This window comes from Bufo gargarizans, unplaced genomic scaffold (assembly GCF_014858855.1).
Source record: "Bufo gargarizans isolate SCDJY-AF-19 unplaced genomic scaffold, ASM1485885v1 fragScaff_scaffold_680_pilon:::fragment_2:::debris, whole genome shotgun sequence".
In the NCBI taxonomy this organism is placed as follows: Eukaryota; Metazoa; Chordata; class Amphibia; order Anura; family Bufonidae; genus Bufo; species Bufo gargarizans.
Genome location: NW_025334161.1, coordinates 2496 through 11624, shown reverse-complemented (window position 1 = coordinate 11624; position 9129 = coordinate 2496). Strand labels below are relative to the sequence as shown.

At 42.4% G+C, this 9129-nt stretch overlaps 1 long non-coding RNA gene across 1 annotated transcript; it reads left to right on the top strand.

The window, feature by feature from the left end:
* The first annotated feature begins 616 nt into the window (after positions 1-616).
* LOC122922735 lies at positions 617-6017 on the top strand. The gene is made up of 3 exons (XR_006387188.1): positions 617-775; positions 3447-3628; positions 5073-6017. It is a non-coding gene; the product is annotated as an uncharacterized LOC122922735 (long non-coding RNA).
* Positions 6018-9129: the final 3112 nt, after the last annotated feature.

The following is a 9129-nucleotide window of genomic DNA, read 5'->3' as shown; positions in this document are numbered from 1 at the left end:
GGGAAAACCCTGAGCAGTAGGGAAAAGGGAAGAGGCGACCTGCTTCTTCAAACAGGAGGAAGTAAGCGTCTCCCTAGAGGCCTAGATAAAAGACACCAAGGGAAGAAACAGAGAGGACTTATCTTCAGCTGAGCTGGAGAAGACGATCCACAACACATCCAAAGCCCACAGGAATGAACTATAACCCGCACAGGCCACTGGGAGAAGGAGGAATAAATAGCCTCGGAACAATCCCAACAAACCCAGTACACCTGAGGGAAGATGGATCCAACTCAAACCCAAACCAAAACAAAGAGAGGAGTCAGACATGTTCAGCCAGTCTGACAGATCTCCGCACATTCACAGGGCAAGGTGTGACAGGTTACGCAGCCGAACGTACGCGCATCTTATTTGCTACGCTGGCCACTGACGGGGAATATACCTGTACATAAACTCTAGTAGATTAGAGGACAGGCATGGGTTAAGTGATCAATGACCAGCCAAGGCCGCACAAGTGTCAGGGATTATGATAATCATATGGCCTATGAGGAATAGACACATGGCACTCTGTGATTGGCTAGCAAGTGTTTAAGAGGTGATCTCCCTGGCTGGTCAGTGCCCACTGTTCCTTTGACAACCTGGGTGTATGTTGCTGTTCACATTCTTCCAGACTACCTGTGCATGACCTCTGACTTCCTCAATCCATCTCTAGAGACTGCCTGTGGGAAACTTCTATGCGGAACAGTTTGTCTCGTGTTGGACCTCGGATCAGACCCTGGAAATGTCTCGTCCCTAGGTACTACGTTACACTGACTATTTCTGTGCATATGAACTTTGCCATGGTCTGGCTGTCCCTTGTGAGTTTTCCTGCACAAGTTATTATTTGGATTGATTATCTGCATATGATTTCTGGACTGTACTGCCGTCATTTAATAAATCCACCATTGTTTAAATTCTGTCTGGTTGTTTGGGGTTCTGCACCATTACAGATTGACACTCTTCTGTCTATATACACTGATATTGGGAGAGTTTAAAATCACTTTGTGTGGCTGGGGTAAGCGGGACTCCTTCAAGGAGTCCTGTCTGGATTTACTCTTCTTAATCCAAAATTGTTCTCTGAATCAAATATGCCTATATATCACAGTGCTCCTCTTTTATGTCTCTGTCATATCCTGATCTAACATAGGATGACACAAGTACCCTAAACAGCTTCACTTTTATATCTAAAAATTGTAATAGATTGAAATCAAGGGTCTAACTGAATGTCAGGAGTTCTGAGGGGCATTAATGATACTACAAATGTACCATGATTTTCTCCTCTGCAAACCTACTCGCCCACCATAGTATTTTATAAGTGAAGAATACATTTTTACAGGATTAAAAGGTAAATTATTATATTAATAATTAAGTTTAATTTGTAGGTAGTATTGTGGGATAAGATCTCAATAAACGTTGATTTTATTGAATATTGATTCCATTTCAAATGCCTATGTATAATCATTTAGACTTGGGAGTAGTCCTATTAGTCATTGACAGCTATGTTTGTATGCACATTCATATATGAATGGCTGTCAGTCACTAGGTAGGAACACCCTTATGACTAGATCAAAGTCTTTAGCATAGAAAGGGCCGAGATATTAATATTGCATATTTTCACAAAAAAACTATATACAATGTGCTTAGCTGCTCCTGCTCTATGACATGCTGTTTGCAGTATTTTCATGGTGACAGGTTCCCTTTAATTGCACATTAATTAATTCTTATAATAGAACTTTTAAAATATATCAAGCAATAAGTGGTAGTCATGGTAATTTCTTTTTTAGTATCAAATAAATGTAATGAATTGAATTGGCCATTGTCTCTTTAAAATGGTTTCTTAGGGTGTATGCCGATTTTTCTGTTGCTGTTCAAGATTTCATTTGCCAAGTTGTCATCTTCTTGCTGCAGCATAATTTTTTTATGTTTAACAACCATTTTTTTCCTGCAACTTACAGGAGTTTCCATGGGAGCTAAGTTCTCCCCTTCTATGGCAAACATATATATGGCATGGTGGGAGCACTGTTACCTCTTCTCACAAGACAATCAGTGGGGGGTCTCCTTGGAGTGGTACGGCCGCTACATCGATGACCTGCTTCTTGTTTGGTCGGGTGATGTGGGGGCCGTGCTGCTCCTTGGCGACTTCCTCAACAACAATACGTGTGGTCTGAGGTTCACTCTTTGCCACAGTGCCTCCACCGTTCCATTTTTAGATCTTTCCTTAACTGGTGACAAAGACAAAAACATTGTGGTCTCTCACACTTACCGCAAGGAAACGGTGGGTAACACCATTCTTCACGTGACATCTTGTCATCCACCACATGTGGTTAATAATATCCCCAAAGGGGAATTCATTCGTGCCGGACGTAATTGCTCCGTGGATCAAGCATGTCGTGCTGAACTGGATGCTATTGCCGACCGCCTCTCAGCTAGAAAATATTCCAGCAATTTATTACAGTCAGCAAAAACCTATGCACTTGGCATTTCTCGGGCTGATTTAATTTTTCCTCAAACTGGTCGTGTTCATTCTAGGAAATTTCAAGAACCAAGGTTGTATAAATCAGCTCCAGTGTTTGTGACCAACTTTAGTCTGGAATATTCACGTATTTGTCAAATTGTTAAGAAACATTTATCAGTCTTGCATTCTGAAGAACAGTGGTCAAATATTGTCAGTGGCGGCACTAGATGCATTGCATGCAGGGCGACCACGCTAGGAAATAGTGTTAGTCCTTCAATGTTTTCAGAGGTGCGGCAAACCCAACTGACCTGGCTAAGGCATATTGGCAATTTTAAATGTGGCCATAAAATATGCACGTGCTGCACAGTCATCCAGATTGGCAATCATATTTATTCGATTGCAAATGGCCAGTCTTTTGCCTTAAAACAGTATATAAATTGCAACACCACGTCCGTGGTATATTGTATTACCTGCACTTTGTGTCACCTCCAATATGTCGGCTGCACTATCAATAGTTAAAAAATTAGGCTCTGCAGACATATTTTTGACATTCCGCATGCTCGAACCAGAAATGTCTCTGCGGATAGTTCACATTATGCGGCAGTCCATGGAGGCAACATCAGGGGCATGCAAGTACAAGGTCTTGAAAGAGTTAATCCTCCGGTCAGGGGTCGAGATCACAGAAAGAGGCTTTTAAACAGGGAGTCCTATTGGATTTTTCGTATGGGCTCCTGCATCTCTAATGGTTTAAATCGTAAACATGACTTAATATTACACTATTGATCCTTTTAATATTTATTTATTTTTTTGTGTTTTATCAATGTATGACGCTTTTATGGCTTTTTATGTGTTCTATGTACTTTAGCAAAAATTTGTATGGAGGTGTGGCTACAGCTAATTTTGGGCACCTGTTTCTTTTCAGCTGGCCATTATTTAATCCGAGCTCATGCGGTCTTTTCTTTGTCATGAATAGGGATCAACACTACTAGATCCGAAACGCGTAGACATGGACTGTATTTTTGGTTTTTAACGCACTGAAATAATAAAGTTGCCACGATCATTTGGAAGCTGGACTCTTCTTCTGCTTTATTTGGATGTCTGCCCTGACACCTAGGCTCCCGTCGTTGTCCATGCTTCCTCTCATATTGCAGCCAGGTGAGCGCACCGCATTCGTTTTTTCTACTGCAAATAAATGTAATGTGCTAGAAATTAGTTAGATTATCTTGACATAGAGAATCTTAAAAGTCTGTGTTTGCCATCCTTCTAAAAAAAAAAAAAATGGTCCTATACTTTAACTAAGGCTATATGAGTACATCTTCACTGCCTTTCCTTGTTAATCAATGCATGAATTGAAGGGGGGGGGGGGGCAAAGGGACCATCGGGGTTCTGGAAGTAGGAGCTCTTTCAAGCAGTTAGAGAAAGGCAACTCTCTCTTTGCTCCATCTGGCTTATTTTTAGATTGTGAATAAAAGTATTATCTCTGCATCTGAGGCACTGAGCTTAAAAAGCAAACATGTTTGCAAATCAGGTGGGACTACGCTATCTGTGTAAATAGTTCATATGGCAAAATCTGGTAACAGATATTCTTGAAAAAAATAGGTAATGGCTGATTATCAGGCTGCACCTGTAGTGTTCACTTTGCTTGAAAAGGGAAAGTAGAGGTCTGTGCCAGCAATTAGCACATAGCACATGCAGCAAGGACGCACCATGTACACGCTTTGTGAGATAAAGGCTAGGTGTAAACTGTTTGAATAGAGTCTACCACTAGTTTGCATCATATGTAACCATTAGAAGTGTTGTGTAAGGCAATGTCTATACTTCTTATACACACCTTTACATAAAAAAATTAGTTAAAGGGGTGGTCTCACTTCAGGAAGTTACATTCATCATGTAGAGAAAGTTATTACAAGTCACTTACTAATATACTGTGATTGTCCATATTGCTTCCTTTGCTGGCTGGATTAATTTATCCATCACATTATACACTGCGTGTATCCATAGTTACAGACCACTCTGCATTCCCTCAGCGTTGGTTGTGCTTGCACACTATAGGAAAAATCGTCAGCCTCTCAGGTGACCGGGACCATGGGAACACACATAGACTTGTGCTTTATGCTATAGTGTGCAAGCACGACCACCGCTGATGGATTGCAGAGTGGTCTGTAACCATGGATACACACATTGTATAATGTGATAGATAAATGAATCTGGCCAGCAAAGGAAGCAATTTGGACAATCACAGTACATTAATAAGTGACTTGTATTAACTTTCTCTACATGATAAATGCCACTTACTGAAGTGAGACAACTCCTTTAAGTAGTGCACCAGGGGTGTGTCTGGACCTCTTATTACACCCAATTTTCAGGTAATCTACAGTAAACAAAAATAGTTTGATTTCTGATACAAATTGAGAAATTGCCGAAGCACAGGAGAGGTACAAATAAAAATATGTTGCTTGTTCTACACACCACTGCTAATAAGGTACACATTGACAAATATGAATGTAGACTCACTTTCATAGTTTGTTGTTAAGTCACAATTAATACTCTGTACATAAATAAATGATTAAACATTTTATTTTATTTTTTTAATACATAGGTATGTGGAGCAGAATGTCTGAAGTTCCCAGTATTATCGAAAATACAAAGATATTTCCAGCTTTCTAAAAAATAGGCCTAGGGAAATAATTGTCCACATAATGCAGCGAATGAACAGCACATTTGATCAAACAGATATTTCCTGTGTGGACAGTGAAAAGGGACTTTTCAATGTTAACAGTGAAACCAACAAGCCAAAAAGAGACATCGTCAGTTTAGGTGGTACTACTCCATTCTGCACGTGCAGTGATTGGGGAAATTCTTTGCTTCCCTGCAAGCACATTTGCAGCATTTTTAAGAATATCGATTATTGGGGATGGAGTAGACTGAGTCAGTCCTATACTAAAAATCCTCTCTTTCTGCGGGGTGTGCAATGTTTTGGTAAGAAAATAAAGGAAGACACATCGGAGGGACACTATGATGTGCCAGCGTTGCAGCTGCCCCCCGCTGAAGAAATAGAAGACCTGATGGCCCGTAGAAGGGCCTTCCAAACAAAAATGATTAGCAATTGTAATCAACTTGTAAAAAATATTGTTGATTCCATTTTTTGGGATAAAAGGTATAAGCAGTTTACGTATTGTAGAGGGAGACCTTGAAGAGATGGCTTCAAAAGTAAAAGCTCCCATACCCAAAGAAGAAAGTCTACTCTTAATGCAGTCACCAAAGAGAAAATCAGACACATCTAACGTATTTGAATGGCAAACCAAAACATTTGAATGGCAAACCAAAGCATCCAGCCTCACAAAGAGTTGGCACAAAAGCAGAACTTCTTATGGAAGATGTATGGGTGATCAAAGAGGAGGACTCATTCCGAAGTGCATTGGACTTTCCCCACAGAGAGGAAAATGACACATGGGTGTCATTGCATGGAATTAGGCTTACTATTCTAGATAAGTCATTCTTTCTGCCCAAGGGGCGGCGTTTCAGATTCACTTGCGCCCAGCCAGCCGCGCCCCAACCGCCGTTTTGAAGCGCCGCCCAGCTCATCAATATTTACTTGGCTGGGCGGCTTCTGATGTCCCCGACATTCCGAGATCCCGCACATGCCCAGTAGAAAGCTATGGGATCTCGGAACGTCGGGGACAGCAGAAGCCGCCCAGCGAAGTGAATATTGATGAGCTGGGCGGCGCTTCAAAAAGGCGGTTGGGGCGCGGCTGGCTGGGCGTAAGTGAAGCTGAAACGCCGCCACTTGGGCAGAAAGAAGAGCGATTACATGTCACCACTAGACATCTGAGAAGCTCTGACAGATGCTTTTCAGAACCTCCTCCTTGAGCTTCCTTTGTTTTTCTTTCAGTTCCTCATCTCGTTAGCCTCTCTCAGCTGTCATGTAGTTGTACTGATTGCATCCCTTTAAATTCCTCCCCATAGTGCATCAGTTTGCGGTTTATATTACTTCCTGGAGTGTGTGTGCATGCTGATCCTACTTCTCAGTCTTCTACAAGATAAGTGTTGTGCATTCATTTGTGTTTTTATGTTTGCTGGATCCCAGGTGACCCTGACTCCCTCCGTATCTAGTGTAGGGAGCCGGTGGTCGTGTCCCCTCACTTTTATAGGGTGTTCAGGTGTTATACAGTCGAGGTACGAGGATATGCGATCATCTACCATTGGGATTTTTGCATAGGCTGAGCAGTAAGGGAGAGAGCCAGGTCTGATGCAGGGGTCTCCCTTTTTGTTCCTTAGTTTTGGATCCAGTGAGTCGTATATTCATTTTGTGTTGTCTTGTTTCCTGTACACCTTCCGTGACATTACATCAGGTTATAAAACATGAGTTTGCTGTATTTAGAAGGTGGACAGGGGTTATAGTTATATGTTTTTAATACACATTAGAAGACCTGTGCATGCATATATATAGATAATTATGCTTATTGGGCCTGTCAGTGTCCCTTTAAGCTAGGAGATTCTCCCGCTCCACCTGCGCATCCTATGGGGAAGAAAACACACCTAGGAGCCCCTGGTATCACTCTGGTTACCTACCCGAGGTCCCTGACGTTGGACTCCTATTTCACCCGGAGTTCAGCTCCTCCATCTCCAGTCGGCAGCCTACTTCCGGGCCGGACCTGTGAGAGCCGTGAAGCAGCAGCGAAGTGCGCGCGCTCCTTGCCATCAACCCCTCTGCTGAGGCTAATGACTCGGCGCACTCCCAGATGACCACTGAGGGGGACCACACAGTGTGGGAGCAATTTTCTGATGGCATATGGGAGGGAGATGAAGAATTACTGCAGTCTGCACAGACTTCCACTTTACTACACAAGACCCTGCAGCACCTGCCTACTAAAGATTACCTCAAGAGACTGATATCTGAAGTGAGAAGTGCATGTAAATCTGAAATTTCCTCATTGAGACATGACTTTAAACAACTGTCTGCCCGCATTGAATCAGTGGAGTCTGAACATGATGACACTCATAGATACATCGCTCACTTACAATCTGTGATCTCAGTCCACTCTCAAACTATCGGAGAAAATACCCGCCACTTGGAAGATCCAGACAACAGAGGGTGTCGAAATAATATCCGAATCAGGGGACTACCTGAGCCCTTGGCAGATGAGAATTTGCAAGACATACTATCAGAACTTTTCAATATGATATTAGGAACTCCACAACCGCAGGCTATTAAGCTGGACTTAGGGCCCTTCGTCCCAAATCATCCTCCGCACAACCACGTGACGTTGCATGCACAACTTTAGGTTGAAAGAAAGCATCATGGCTCAAGCTCGCCTATTAAAAACCATAGATTTCCATGGTGCCAAGATCCAGATATATCAAGACTTTTCCTGGTTGACAGGAAATACCGGAAAGTTTTGCAACCCCTGCTCATGCTTTTACGGGAAAAGAAAATACCCTATAGGTGGGGTTTCCCTTTTGCCCTGATAGCCTCCAAAAATCGCAAATAATCTGTCCTAAGGCCCTACACAGATCTCCCAATGTTTTGCTCCGATCTGGACATTTCCACTCCACCAATGGATGATTGGGAGGTACCTGATCCGCCACCTGTTGCAGCTCCGGTATGGCGGGAAGTCCGGAAGAAGAGACACCGCTCTCCTCCACAGGATGAGCTGCTTGCGTCTAGCTCTCTTGCTGCTCCCCCATGAACTGTCTAATGTGGGATGATCCCCACTGCCCATCTCCTATCTCCGCTCCTTTATTAGGCGACGACTCCATTGGAAGAGAACATTTTACAATTTTGTTTTACTTTTTTATGCCTGTTTTCAATTATTTTTTGCTTTTTCTCTCTGAACACCCGATCCATGGGAGCGTTCATCCACTCTCCCCCAAAAAGGGTCTTTTTTTACTACCCTTCCTCTTTGCCTTCCTTATTTTTAGAGAAGGGAATAGAGTGCAGAGTTTGTTGGCATCTAATTTTTGCATTATATTGATCCCTTACTGGGCACTATTGCCCAAGGTTCTGACACTATGGTGGCTTTTGGATAAGTGTTTGTATGTGTGGAGTTGCTATTCTTTTGTCTGCCTTTTGCCCTATCCAGGTAGACTCCGATATATCTGATACGGATGGTAGATATGTAATTCTCAAAGCATCACTTAATGGTGCCCCCCTGGTGTTTTGTAACCTACAGTGGAGGAAATAATTATTTGACCCCTCACTGATTTTGTAAGTTTGTCCAATGACAAAGAAATGAAAAGTCTCAGAACAGTATCATTTCAATGGTAGGTTTATTGTAACAGTGGCAGATAGCACATCAAAAGGAAAATCGAAAAAATAACTTTAAATAAAAGATAGCAACTGATTTGCATTTCATTGAGTGAAATAAGTATTTGAACCCCTACCAACCATTAAGAGTTCTGGCTCCCACAGAGTGGTTAGACACTTCTACTCAATTAGTCACCCTCATTAAGGACACCTGTCTTAACTAGTCACCTGTATAAAAGACACCTGTCCACAGAATCAATCAATCAAGCAGACTCCAAACTCTCCAACATGGGAAAGACCAAAGAGCTGTCCAAGGATGTCAGAGACAAAATTGTAGACCTGCACAAGGCTGGAATGGGCTACAAAACCATTAGCAAGAAGCTGGGAGAGAAGGTGACAACTGTTGGTG